Raw genomic sequence first — 13,938 nt, forward strand, 5'->3', positions numbered from 1 at the left:
TTAATTTCAGGCGGGTGTCTGGGCCATGAGGACACACAGCAAGGTCAAGGGCTACTGTACAGAGAGATCTGTGCATTTGGGCACAGCCTGGGGTTTGATCAACAGTCTCATCCAGCTTAGGAAGAGGACACAGTATGTGCGAGTGCTCCTGTGCATGGCTGTTGGGGGAGATATTTCTGCACTACTTATACAAGTCAGACTTGATGCAAGGTAGCTATTTCGTGTATGACAGCAACAAACAATCACAGACAAAATCCATTATTCAAAACAAGAAAAATGTTCAGGATGAATGAGCATCTGCAAACAGAGAGGGATTAGCCCTAAAACAGGACTGTGTCTAACTGGGAACAATTCAACATTTCAGTGTTGATCTGCATGTAAATGAAATATTTGTACTGCTCTGACTATAATTCATGTTTTACTCATTATGTAGAATAGTCTAGTCGGCAGATAAATCAACTAATGGAAAAGTGGAAGGATGAATTTGAGCAACAAGGCTAATCCTGTGGGTGAAGAAATGTCTGTAATAAACTCGACCTTGCTCTGCCTGAACGAGCCCAAAGTGGCCCCGGGAATGGGACCAATAATTACCAATGACCAGGCAGTTTCACCATGTCTCTTTAATGTAAATAGGCACTGGGCGATCTGACACAAATGGCTTTGGCATTCATACATGAACATATGGCACGGCGACTAGCTCAAGTACCTAAGGAAATGAAATAAAATAATCAGTACAGCCCCTAGTCTGGGAGAGATAAAACATCCCACACCAGCAGTAGAAACTAGATGAGTGTACTCTGCGTTCATTAAAAGCAAGTTCTTACATATAAGGCTGTCAGGTCAGTGAGAAAATCAGGGTGTATCCCATGCACCATTTGCAGTTTGTCGGAGCTTAGCTGGCATTCAATTTCAATTCCCTCAAGTTACTGAATATAGGAGAGCGGCGCATACTGACAGGTACAAGTTACTTCAGCGACAGACGCTAATTAGCAAGTGCAGGAGTAATGGGAGAGCCAAGCTCCCTCCCTGGCAGAGAGACAGTGATGGCAACTAAGGCAGGGTCATCTCTTTAAGTGTCTCACTTCTTATTAGACAGGAGATCTCTGGCACATGCCCCATCACAACCCATACAGAGTGATTTCAGCAACAGAGAAAGTATCCTGTCACATCCTGTACTTTTCAAACAGAGCTTCTCTTTTGCATAGAACAACTCACTCAATTGTGTTCACCCACCGCCCCAGCCCTCCACTGACAGAAACGGAAGGGAGGGCAATAGAAAAATAATGGCACATGATGTGTTTATGTGTTTTGATGAAAACTCGAGGGAAAGTCGTAGAAAGAAGATGATGGACTCATCTTCTGCTCAGCGAGGCTTTGACATTCTGTAGGGGATGCTGGAAATAGTCTCCAGGTTGATGGATAGGTGGAGTGGGATTACCCCCCTGACTCATCTTCTACCCGCCGTCTGGCCTTGACTCCTGGGAAAAGACACAAAAACACAATACGTATAATGTCAACACTGCTCACCGTGGGAAAGGTTATTAGCTTCAAAAAATAATGAAACACTGCAGGAGGGTCACAGGAACCAACAGCTTACCCAATAACTAAAGCAAGCAAATTTGGTCTCACATGCAGATTTACTAATCATCATTTCTATTATCATTATTATCATTTCCATTATCTTTATAAATAGTAGTAAAATAAAGGACAAAATCAACAATCAAGTCAGTATAACCTTCAAGTCTCTCTCCACCTACACATCCTCTCCTCTGTATCACAAGTGTCTTTCTAAACTTCTAATGCCTCTCCTCACTCGTAGCCCCTGCGGACCACCCCACCGCTGGCACAGCGAAATAAATTGTTCTCCCTGCATCATTAAACAGTTTGAATTAACTTGGGTGGAATTTAATTATGTCACACATGAAGCTCTCCTACTTGAAGCTTTTAAAAGCAATATAGTTGGCTATATGCTTGGAGGTTCGGCTTTTAGATACATTATTCAAGTCAGTCAGCTATATCCGCATTCAACTGGACTTCTAAATGAAATCAGTGGTCTTGCCCATCAGGTCTGATCTTTTAATTTGTGTTTCCTGGTGAGAAATCCAACATAAATGAGATGAGCTAATAATCAGTGCATTGGAGATTCTGCTCATGCTCTGTGTCCTCTTCAGACCCTAGTTGCTCTGCATGAGTCTACTTCTGATTTAGATATTCTGTAAACGTGAATAGTTATAACTCTACGCACATACTCATGTTTGAAGCACTTAGTGAGTCTATCCTAATGTTTCATCAATCACGGGAAATACAAAAATAGCTCTGTTAGTGAGCTTTTTCAAACTCCTAATTGATGCTCATTATCATACCTTTATTATATTTTACACTTGACAGCCTGGCGTGAAGTGGATAAATCCTAAATAAAACCCTAAGGGCATTGCTCACAGCTTCAAAATGTTAAAAGCAAAAACTAAAACAGTAATAAAGTCTGTCATTCTAAATGAAAGGAGTCTTTGCAAATAGCAAAGCTTGCTGACAAATAACGGTTTTACGGAGCAGAGCCGCATTTGAAAGACCGGCTTCCATTTGCTCCCTGTCAGAAGGGAACTTATCCATCACCCAAATAAACACAACACAAATTTCACGCATGCATTTTCTCATCATATTCAAACCCAACCTACATAATAATGGTGAGATCTAAGGATCTGTATTTTAAAAGGTAACTACCATTTTTCCCGTTTATTTCCCATTCATTTTTAACGTTTCCTATGTTTTTGTGTCTAAGTGACTGAAGGGAAAAACAATCTTTGACATTGGTCCAGTATTAAGCAAGGTCGCTGCAGTCGACACTGTGGCAGAACAAGCTACAATGTAAGGTAATAGGGCCATAGTCCAGCTTGTATTTATCATAACAATAGTGCTCGTTTTGCCAATGAAAAACTCAGATTAATATTCTAAGTGTCTGACAACATTATGGAAAGGATTTCTTAGGAGGCTGACCTTTCTATTAAAAAGTAAACAACAACAACAACGTTTTTAAACAGAAAAACAACATTTTTAAACAGGAATATCCGCAAAATTGCGTTCACTAAACCCACCAGATTCCATGTAAATGAACTGTAATTTTAGCATCGTTAAAATACACTTTGTTCAACGTTGCCAGAAACAAATTAATACTATGAAAACTCGTTCTGAGTTGTCTTTACACTTTTCCAACCATCACAACAAAGAGGTTTTAACTCTGAAGGGATCTTTTCCATAATGTAGAAACGTAGAATATAAATCTGAGCCTGTCATTGGCATAACGAGCATGTTTGTGACAGTAAATACAAGCTGGACAATGACCCTATTAACTTACATTGTAGCTTGTTTTGCCACTGCTGACTGAAGCAACCTTGCTTAATACTGGATCAGTCACTTGGACACAAAAACATAGGAAAATAGGGTTGAAAGAAACGGAAGTTACGCTTTACAGAGGAGTCATGCTAGCTGTTGAGGTCAGAGATGAGATGAAGGATCTTCACCGAGACTCTGGATGAACATCTGCAGCACAGTAATTTCAAATCTTGAAAAAGCAACAGAACAACCATACCTGAAAAGATTTTTTTTCTGGGATTGGTAACACAGGCATTCAAATAGTAAAGTCCAACTTTAGTGTTTAACAAACAGCTTCTCTCTGTCTGAGAACCCAAAGCAGCTGTAGCAGGGCAGAACCATTCCTGCGCTCTAACACCTGAGACACAAACTGATGGACAGATTCATTTACAGCAGGTACACAAGATTGCACACTAATTTCCTTGGGCAATAGGAGATTGTTCACATGAAAGATACAGCGGCACAGTGGATTCAATCTAATGAACCGTTGTTTATCCACACTGTGTCCATTACTTTCCTCATTTACATTGAAATGCAAGTGCCATATTTCATTCTCCATGTCGGTAACTTCACTTTTTTTAAATTTATTTTTATTGTATACTGTATACTTGTGGAACATCACACTTGAAAACAGCAGGCCTGCTGCTTTTTGACATAAACAAAAACAACAACAGTCAAAGTTACTATCAAAGAAAAACAGCAGGAATGAGACTATGAAAGTAAATGTTTGGGAATAACCTTGGAGAAGTATTCAGGATAATGAGGAAGCGGCTAAACCTCTGTGATACTTAAAGATCATCACAGGACAATCAAACACACCATACAATTTCTCTGTGCAGGAATGGATAATTATACTACTCGTAGATGGTATAAAGATTGGCTTTTTATGGATGCATTTACCTATCAACAAATGCCTTACATGCCCCGATATACAGTGGAGAGCTGAAATGAAAATAGAATCCTGTCGGGACTGAAAAACACAAATGGTGGGGGGTGGGATAAACAGTATATCTAAACAGTGGCTGGTATCATCAGCGTGGGAAGAGATATAAGGTTATAATGTTATTATTAATATTAACCATGCATTAAAGTAGCATTCAAGTAAACTGTGTGGTGTATGCTTCCAAAAATATAATAAAGTTAAGTATTGCATTGTGTCTCTCTTCTACCAGCCCCCTCTTTTTGAAACAAGTTTTAAAGTCAGCTACAAAAATCATTAGTGACTTTAGAAATGTCCGATCATAAGTTAAAACATTAACAATAATAAAAGTAATAAAGCAATAAGTAAAAACACCATCACTGCTGCTGTCTAAAATCTGATTGGTTAAATGCTGGTAAAATGCTAGGGATAGTGTATGAGGACAAATAGTAAAGTATCAGAGAAAAAAAGGCTTTTAATATTGTTTATTTTCATTTAATGTCTTCTAAAGTGGGATTATCAAAGGAATACTGTATATATATACTGGAAAATCTACTTTCTGGCCAAAAGTTAGATGAGGACATTGCTGAGAGGTGGATTTCTGTAATGTTGAACAGAGCTAAACTAAGCTAACCAGCTGCTGGCTGGAGCTTTATATTATTATGGGCATGAGTGGTATCAATCTTTTCATCCAACTATTGTCAAAAAAAGGAATGAGTCTATTTGTTTTAAAATGTCACACTTCTCTTTTAAATGCTACACATTTCTTTAGACCGGTAAATTTCCTAAGAGATACATTTAAGCAAGTAAGTAAGTAAAGTTTATTTGTATAGCACCTTTCACAGATAAAAATCACAAAGTGCTACACAATAAAAACGAATACATTACAACAAATTAAAATACAAGCACATTTAAATACAAATAGAACACATAACAAACTACCATAAGAAACCCTCGACTAACTAAAAGCCTGCTTGAATAGCAGAGTCTTCAATTGCTTTTTTAAAAGATTCAACAGAATTCACGCAACGTAGAGAGGGAGGCAAGACATTCCACAGCCTCGGAGCCACTGCTTGGAATGATCGATCCCCTCTGAGTGCAGGGAACCACTAAAAGCCTCTGACCTTATGACCTCACACTACTGTTGGGAGAATGAAGCTGTATCAAGTCAGAGATGTATGGAGGAACTTGACCGTGCAGGGTTATAAAAGTAAGGACCAGGATTTTAAATTAAATTCTATACTGGACTGGTAACCAGGGAAGTGCTGTTAAAACAGGTGTGATGTGTGCTCTTTTGTTAATGTAAGTTAAAAGCCTTGCAGCAGTTATGAACAGCCTGGAGACGGTAAATCTCCTTCTTACTCAAACAGGTAAAAAGGCTGTTGCAGTTATCCATGCTAAAGAAATGAAAGCATGAATGATCATCTCCAACTCCCCCTTAATTACAAGTGTTCTTAATTTGGAAATATTCCTCAGTTGGAAGAAACAGTTCCTAACTAAGTGTTTACAGTGGAGCTCCAAGGACATAGCTGAATCAAAAGCAGCACCTAAGCTCCTCAGGCTTAGCTGGACAGACAGGCCTAAGTCACCAATGTTGTGCTTTATGTGAGGGATTTGAATTTCAGGGGTGATAATTAGTGTTTCTGTTTTATCTGAGTTCAGAAGCAAAAGGTTGTCACATAACCACTGTTTGATACTAGTCAAACAGTTGATTAAAGATGACAGTTTAGAGAACTCGGTATCCTTAAACGAGCAGTGCAGTTGGACATCATCCGCATACAGATGATAAGATACGTCACTAACATGACTAATTATCTTCTCCTAGAAGTATGAACAAGAGGAACAGAATAGGTCCCAAGACAGAACCCTGAGGTACCCCACACTACTACTCTGCAGTTTCAAAGATTGATTCCTTAGAGTCACCAGACATCGTAATATCACTAGAGACTTTCAGTAGTGCAGTTTCCGTTGAATGCTTTTTACGGAAACCAGACTGGAATTTGTCAAACAACTTGTGATTTTCTAGGAAAAGGGTAAGTTGCTCTGCTACAACTTTTATTTTTTTTATTTTTGACATGAATGGAAGTTGGGAAATTGTAGTTCTTAGGTTGTAGTGGACCCAAAACGGGCTTTTTAAGTACAGGCTTAAAACCAGCATGTTTAAAAAAAACTAGGAATGACACAAGTTAAAAGTGAAGTACTAAGCATCTCATCAATGAAGGGGCCGCTGGAGTCAAAACTATGTAGCAGAAAGGTGATGTCATGTAATGTCACAGGTTTAAAAGTGGACAAAGAAGAAGCGGGAGAGAAGTCACAGGCAGAATTCAAAGAAAGTAATGGTGAGATGTTTGCCCTAACATCGCTGATCTTATTTACAAAGAAGTGGAGAAATTCATTACAATCCGATTTAGATGACACAGTAGCTTGAGCGCCAGAAGGAGGCACTAATGCATTAATGGTTTCAAATTAGATTCTGTGATTGTGCTTATTTGAGGACATACACTGAGAAAAGAAGCAGGTTCTTGCCTTTCTCAGCATCCGATTTAGAGTAACCCTTAGTTATTTAAGGTGAAGCCTATGAACCTCAAGTTCAGAAGATTTCCAAAGACATTCAATTTTTCTACAATTCCTCCAAAAACTCTGGATTGCTTTATCAATCCAATGACAAGGATTTTTTTTATGGGAGATAATGCTTGATTTAACTGGTGCTACTTCATCAAAAATTGTTAAACACTGACTATTAAAAGACTGGATAAACACATCTGCATCAGTGCATCCAATCAGAGAACATGGATGGAACAGGGCAGAGAACCTCTCGGCAGCATCATGATTAATAATGCGCCTTTGGGCCCTGATTCTCAGGGACGGCGGATCTAGAGGAAAGTTAATGTCAAAGAACACACTGCTATGGTCACTCACAAGAACATCTTCCACACATGCATTTGCTCTATCTAGACCAAGAGAGAAGACGAGGTCCAGGGTGTGGTCCTTAATGTGTGTGGGTCTAGTAACATGCTGAGTAAAAATTAAAAGAGAAAGGAGATCAGCAGATGTGTCACTTTTAGAATCATCAATTTGCATGATATTATAGCCTCCAATAATTAAGGCCTTCTCCAGTTTGACGATAGACGATAAAAAGTCAGTAAAATCAGTAAGAAAGACGCCTGTTGGGTCAGGAGGTCGGTAAATTAACACACTGTGATGTGTCTCATTTAACACTAAACAGTGATGCAAAAAGGCATGGGAATCTCTGATGGAGCAGGCTGGGGGGACAAAAGTACAGTCGTTAGCCTCAGTGATAATCCACATAGGTCACAACGTACATATTAATGATCACTATGAATGATGCAGCAGCTCTTGCCTCTCCACTTTGTCCCCATAACAGTAAGCCAGAGTAAGGTGTCCAGCCGGTCATTCTGTTACCACTCCACAATTATTCCAAAGCAGCAGCATACATCGTGCTCTAAAAATCTCACACCTTTATCAGCTCATCTTCTATGGTCGAGGAACCTCACCTTCGACCTCTCTCCAAAAGCAGCCTGCGGCCCCCCTGGTGCTAATTATAAGACTTTTTCCCCTGGAGCCTGGGTGGGCCGTGAAAGTGCATTAATCTTGATTCTCCACTTCAGTCTAAAGTATCATTTGAAGAGACTCCTGTGGTAAGCCCTAAAGGCGAGGTGACTCAGTACCAGGAGAAGGGTAGAAGGAGTGGAAAAGAAAGCGTCACATATATCTTGCACTCACACTGGGATGCCGGCCACCTCAAGAGGCAACTCAATCATTTACCCTAAACCACTTATATTCTCAGTATGTAAATCTGAATGGATATTAAGAGTCACACAGGATGACATGCCAAGTGTCCGTCTTCCACCTGAGCTGTTCCCTTGATGCAGCATGAAGGTGACTGTCACCCTCTAAGCTGAACTGAGCAGAGCTAAGCAATGGCTGAAAGACTGTGACGTGTTGATAAGTTTACATTCAGACCAATTTAATTGCACACTTTAGCCCTTCATGGGTATGCAAAGAGGTCAATGCTGCATTTTGCTGTGACACCACACCCACAAACCATTGTGGATGAATATTTACAATTTTTAATGATAGTAGGTATATACAGTATATATTTTATTTATTTTTAAATAACATGGAATATGATGATTTATAATGTGTAAAAAATAATTTGGTACCCATTTTATTTAATAAGGCCATACCCTACTTTGTCTCTACACATTTGAAATAATGCCCAACCAGAGTAAATGAGAGTGAAATTATAATTCCTTACTGACTGACAGGTTGAATATTCAGTTTAGTAGTTTAGCACCACTAATTAGCTGCATGTGACACAATCATATCTGATGTACACCTTCCACATCCTAAAGTCAGTTCCATCAAGTGCAATTCAACAGCATCATTTCTGTGTACTTGATTTTGAATGGCTTGCTCTTCATGTATGATCATGGTTCTTCTTATCTCATTAGTTACTCTACTTCTACAGTGCCCATCTACTGCCCTTCACCTGAGCACGTGCTACTTTGCCTACAGTCTCATGGTAATGTGTGCACACTTCAGAAAGCGACACATGAAAGTAATCTCGCGATTCAATAATCAACATGTAGCATCTTCCAAAACAGTGGGGGGCTGTTCATTATTTAGGTTTGTGCCATCTGTAAATTCTCTGGTGCTGAACAGATTCTGTTTGATAGCTTTCCTTTGTAACAACAATAGGCTGGGGTCCATGTAAAAACTACTTGTGTCAAGACTAATTTAGGTTTAAAAACTTTATGCCGGGCAGTTTCGGAACATTTCGAAAGTGAAAAAATTCTGGGGTTTTAGAGAAAGACTTCTCATCTTGCCAAAAACAGCAGCTTGAATTTGAGGAAATAAATAATAATGTATCCTTTATTAGTCCCACCAGGGGTGTAAATTACAATTTACACTTATTACACACAGGTCTGAATTAAACACATGCATAGTAACTATACGTGCACTAAAAGGAGAGATGTCAGAGTAAGGGGGCTACCCATGGCAAGGCACCCAGAGCAGTTGAGGGCCCAGTGCCTTGCTCAAGAGCACCTTGGCAGTGCCCAGGAGGGGAACCGGCACCTCCAGCTACCAGTCCACCACCATACTTTGGTCCATACGTGGACTTGAACCAGCGCCCATCCGGTTCTCAACCTAACTCCCTACGGACTGAGCTACTGCCACCCCCTGCCCACTAGGGTAGGGAAACTAACGATTGGCTTGACAGGATATATGTAGCAGTTTTCATTGCACACTCTGATGTACTTTGGTTCATAGAGCCTTATAAAATAGCCTCAAGGAATAGATGTTTGTGCATGCAAATAATGTCTGTTTTCATTCTTGGCATAATCACTTTTATTAAAGATAGAGTACATTATTTTGCTTGTTATGGCCCTTTTTTGGAGCAGGTTTTACTAACTATACATTGATAACATATCTCAGACTCACAGTGTCCCAGGTGTCTGTTTCCTTGCATGCACCATTTGTGTGTTTTTAAACATCACCACACTGCTGATCTTGTACACAGTCTCTCATCTGCATTATGAGTAATCTATGGTAGTTAATTGAGCCCAGAGGCAGTTGGTGTCAATGAAGGCTCCTGTGCTTTTCTGGCATAAACAGCAGAAAAAAGAGCTCTCTGGAGAAGGCAGCTCTCTGTCGAGAGGCAAACAGAGCAGAACTCCTGCTGTGTTCATTAGTTGTCATTGATCAGAGATTCAGTTGCTGTGCTGCTCCGAGCACAGCTCACATATTATCAGTTTCATGTTGTAAAAATTAATATAAAGGTAAGAAAGTAGAGTCAGCACAGCATTTTGCTCGTTATATTTTATTTTTCAACGCACTATTTTGATGTGAATGGATGTTTGCCAAGGTCCTAAACAGTATGCAGACACTGCTCCGCAGCACACTTGTCCATTCCACAGTTTTCTGATATCAATATGAGCTACTATATTCGGTTATTGGCTTCCCTCAGAGGCTATCATTGCTGCAGCCTATTCCATTACAGGAGATGTACTGTAGAATGAGGCTGCGAGGTATAAAAATGCTGATAAATGGCTGAGACAAAAACATAAATAATGCAGAGATCAGAGATACTGGAATAGCGAGTCAGACTCTACTTCAAGACACCTCCCTGGAGAGAGTCCAACGTAAGTGTCCTGTCTGACATCATCAATGTCTGCAGGGCGTCACCTGCCACATAAAGCAGAGAGGAACTGGAGGAGCCCCCCTCTGTCCCTTCTAGTCTGTCTCTCTTTTTCGTACCAACTAAAAAAAAAAATCATCATTGAGCTCACATCCCATCTTGAATACCTAGCTGCACCCGGCTTTTAAAATACATATAAACCAGTTTTTTCCTTTCAAATTTCCCCTTTTATCTTGTCCCCATCCTTTGAGAAAGGACTCCCTTAGATGCAGTCTGTACTTATAAAACCATGACATAGTAAACCCTGAGCTATTTCTGCAAATGACTATAACAAGATATATTCTTCAGCGTTTAAGGGAATATATAAGGGCAAATTAAATCAATATTTCACAACTCTGCTGAAGAAGCTTGTAAAGGGTCATTATGTAGCACTAATTGCACCTATAGGGCCTATCTTTAAAAATGGAATCTCTCTCATTGGAATTCATCGAAAGTCGTCAGGTAGATGACCGGGATTGTCCATGCTGCTCCTCATTTTACTGACTTCTCTTTATTCTTATCATGTCTGCCTTTGAATATTTATTCTCTTCTCATTTGCAGCCATCTCTGTCCAGACAAAGGTTCTGCACAATACCAGCTGAATTGAACCTTTACTACACATAGAGAAAACAAAAAAGAATTTTAACAATCATTGCAGTTTATGAACAAAGGTCATAACTCCAGTGGCCAAAGAACAACAATAGTGCTATTCAGCATTTTTATTGAAATGTTGCTGGAACCAGCAATGTTCAGACACTGTGGTTATGCAACTCTCAATGAGTAGTATCCTTCCACTGGCAATTGCAAAGAGTGAACTTCAGACTAAAAAGATAACTTTGCAAAATAACCAGCTGATTCACCAAGTCTTCCGAAGCATCACATTAGCTTTGGCTGATTGCTGTAGACTGGAGTATGTCCTACAACAATTTATGACAGTGGTGTTGGCCTGCAGGAAGTTAACTCTGCAGTGTTATATTTAAGAGGAGGGGGAATTAGTATGACCAACCGTCTCCCTACATACATAAAGGGGATGAGTATAAAATCAAGACATTCATTAAAGGATATCTGCAACTCTCCGGCTTACAGAATTCTGTTCTTGGTAGAACTGGATTCACTGAACACAACTACTTCTACTAATATTTAAGTTTCCAGAACCACATAGCTGCCATGATGATCAGTACGTAGTATTTATAATAGCACAATGCGAGTCTAAACCACTAACGACTGCAAGTCTAAACCACTAACGATGGCAACAATCTACGAAATATTGAATGTGCTGCAGTTAGCCATTTACTATGTTATCTGCCAGTAATGAAACAATAAAAGTTTGAGTGGATAAACATAAGTCACGAAGGAACACGTATTGATAAGGCAAAGGTTTATGAAAACATAGTGCCGCCTCACTCTGAAACTACTTAATTAAATGCAGAGCCTTGCTTTATTAAATAAGATATGCTGCACTCTGCATAAATGCATTAATCGATGGAAAAACTGCCACACAAATATTAGAATAATTGATCCAGGATGATTCAGCAGCAGAGAGGTCGAGGGGCTTGCAGGATATTACCTAGCAATAACAGTCCCGCTGAAGGTCGGTGGATACTACAGTAATGACAAATGTCCTCTCTTTGACTCCTACTAGCCAGACTTTATTTTGGCTAGTTACAGGAAATTACTTTCTGCACTTTCCATCATCTTCTACTCACTCTGCATGCTGCTGCTTTATGGCAATGACCAGTAAGGGTCTAATAAAAACAAGCTGTAACTGTCCAACCTTGTAATAAAAAGTATTCACACAACCAAAAATGCTGGTTATTAATGTAAGAGTTAGAGGAGCGGTGAAGAACAGATACAGTTTAGGTCCATACTGTACGCTAATGTGAGATAGAAGTAAATGTTACTCATAGACAGTGGTCTATGAGACAGTGGTGTGCAAAAGAGCAGTATTGTGTACTTTATTTTTCTCAGCCTCCTTTGCAATAGTACATACACACGGCCTCCAAATACAAGTACAATAAATCTGTACTGCTCCTAAGTAAGCTTCAGTGGGAAATTTTAGGACAGGTTTCCCTTGTTAGTGAAATACATTTTAAATGGTCCTAAACAGCAGGAAATATTCACCAATAGCAACATTTCTCATTTTCATCTCCCCTTTCCTGACAAAACACAAATCAGCTACAACATGCTGTTATCGCACCAGTGCCATAGTGACAAAACACTTCAACATTATCTATCAAAACAAAATTGATGGAGTGCCTCTAAAATGTCTCTAAAAATGTCAGCATCCAACATCAAAACATGTATGTCTCAGAAAAAGAGAAAACTATTTTTCTCTTCAAAAAGAAAAAGCTTTGAACACAAAACTATCCTCTGACCTTCCAACTCCTGTCCTTTGTTGTTTACACCACGGAAGCTTTCCCAAAATAGCCCCAAGGTTTTGGGCTTTCCTGGCCTATAGAGGTCAATGTGCTGGGTGCAGGGAGGTATATAGTGTCTGACACAGGCTGGGCATGGTTGAGTGAATATGGAGCCAGTGGGAGTGTCCCATTCCTCTTCCCAAAGGCCACAGGCACTGCCAGCACCCAGGCTCCCATCACTTTCTGAAATGCTGCTGCTCTTGGTCCAGCTCAGCCTGCTACTAGAACGGGGTCATTAAAAAATACGGACTACTGCTACACAGTCAACCATCAGTCTAACAATATAAACAAGGAAAAATACACCATCTTCCTCACTCTCTGAGAAACCAGTTACCCAACATTCAAATATGGTCAGGAGAAAGCTGTTTTTACAACTGGAGACTGAAAAAATACTAAAGAAAAATTAAAACAAGAATGATGCCCCAACAGCATTCTGAAACAGCAAAACATAACCAAGGGCCCTAAAACTCCGTCAAAGATACAAACACAGTATAAATGGATAGAGTACAACGTATAAGTATCCTGGTCTTCAACGGACATTTGGATTTCTTTTGGTTTGGAAAAATTGGGGTGAATAACAACTTAAAGAGGGAAAACTGACCGGTCTTCACTGGTCAGGTGTCACTCATGGCTAAGTCAATTAACACTGCAGCAAAATGGTCCACCTCTTCCTTTTCATGTGCCAAGCAGGAGCCAACTCACAGAGAAGAAAATATTCTAAATATACCATATGTGATATATTTTCTTTGATGATTCCATGTACAATACTGCTACTTTACCAATGAGGTTCCTCTGTTTGGTCACACCCTTTCCTAGATAACGATAACAATTCTCCACATGTCCTATAGGGAGAATCCAGTTACTAATCTGTTTGTCTGTTATCAAGACAGATAGTTCTGGGTCGTCCAACTTGGAGAACCCTCCATTCTATCTCTTTTAAATGGAGGAGTCTCCAACAAAGGAAAAAATACAAAAAGGAACATGTGAACCTTCAAATAAGGAAACATATTTGTGTTATATATGTATATATA

At 39.6% G+C, this 13,938-nt stretch overlaps 1 protein-coding gene across 2 annotated transcripts in view; it reads right to left on the minus strand.

The window, feature by feature from the left end:
- Window positions 1–602: 602 nt before the first annotated feature.
- Window positions 603–13,938, minus strand: part of cd276 (CD276 molecule) — a 71,660-nt gene continuing 58,324 nt past the window's right edge. For both annotated transcript variants that reach the window (XR_004658087.1, XM_034882777.1), the window contains one exon: window positions 603–1,478. The gene's annotated coding sequence lies outside the window, so the exon portion shown is untranslated. The remainder of the gene's footprint in view (window positions 1,479–13,938) is intronic.

Source organism: Etheostoma cragini, chromosome 1 (genome assembly GCF_013103735.1).
Source record: "Etheostoma cragini isolate CJK2018 chromosome 1, CSU_Ecrag_1.0, whole genome shotgun sequence".
Classification (NCBI taxonomy): Eukaryota; Metazoa; Chordata; class Actinopteri; order Perciformes; family Percidae; genus Etheostoma; species Etheostoma cragini.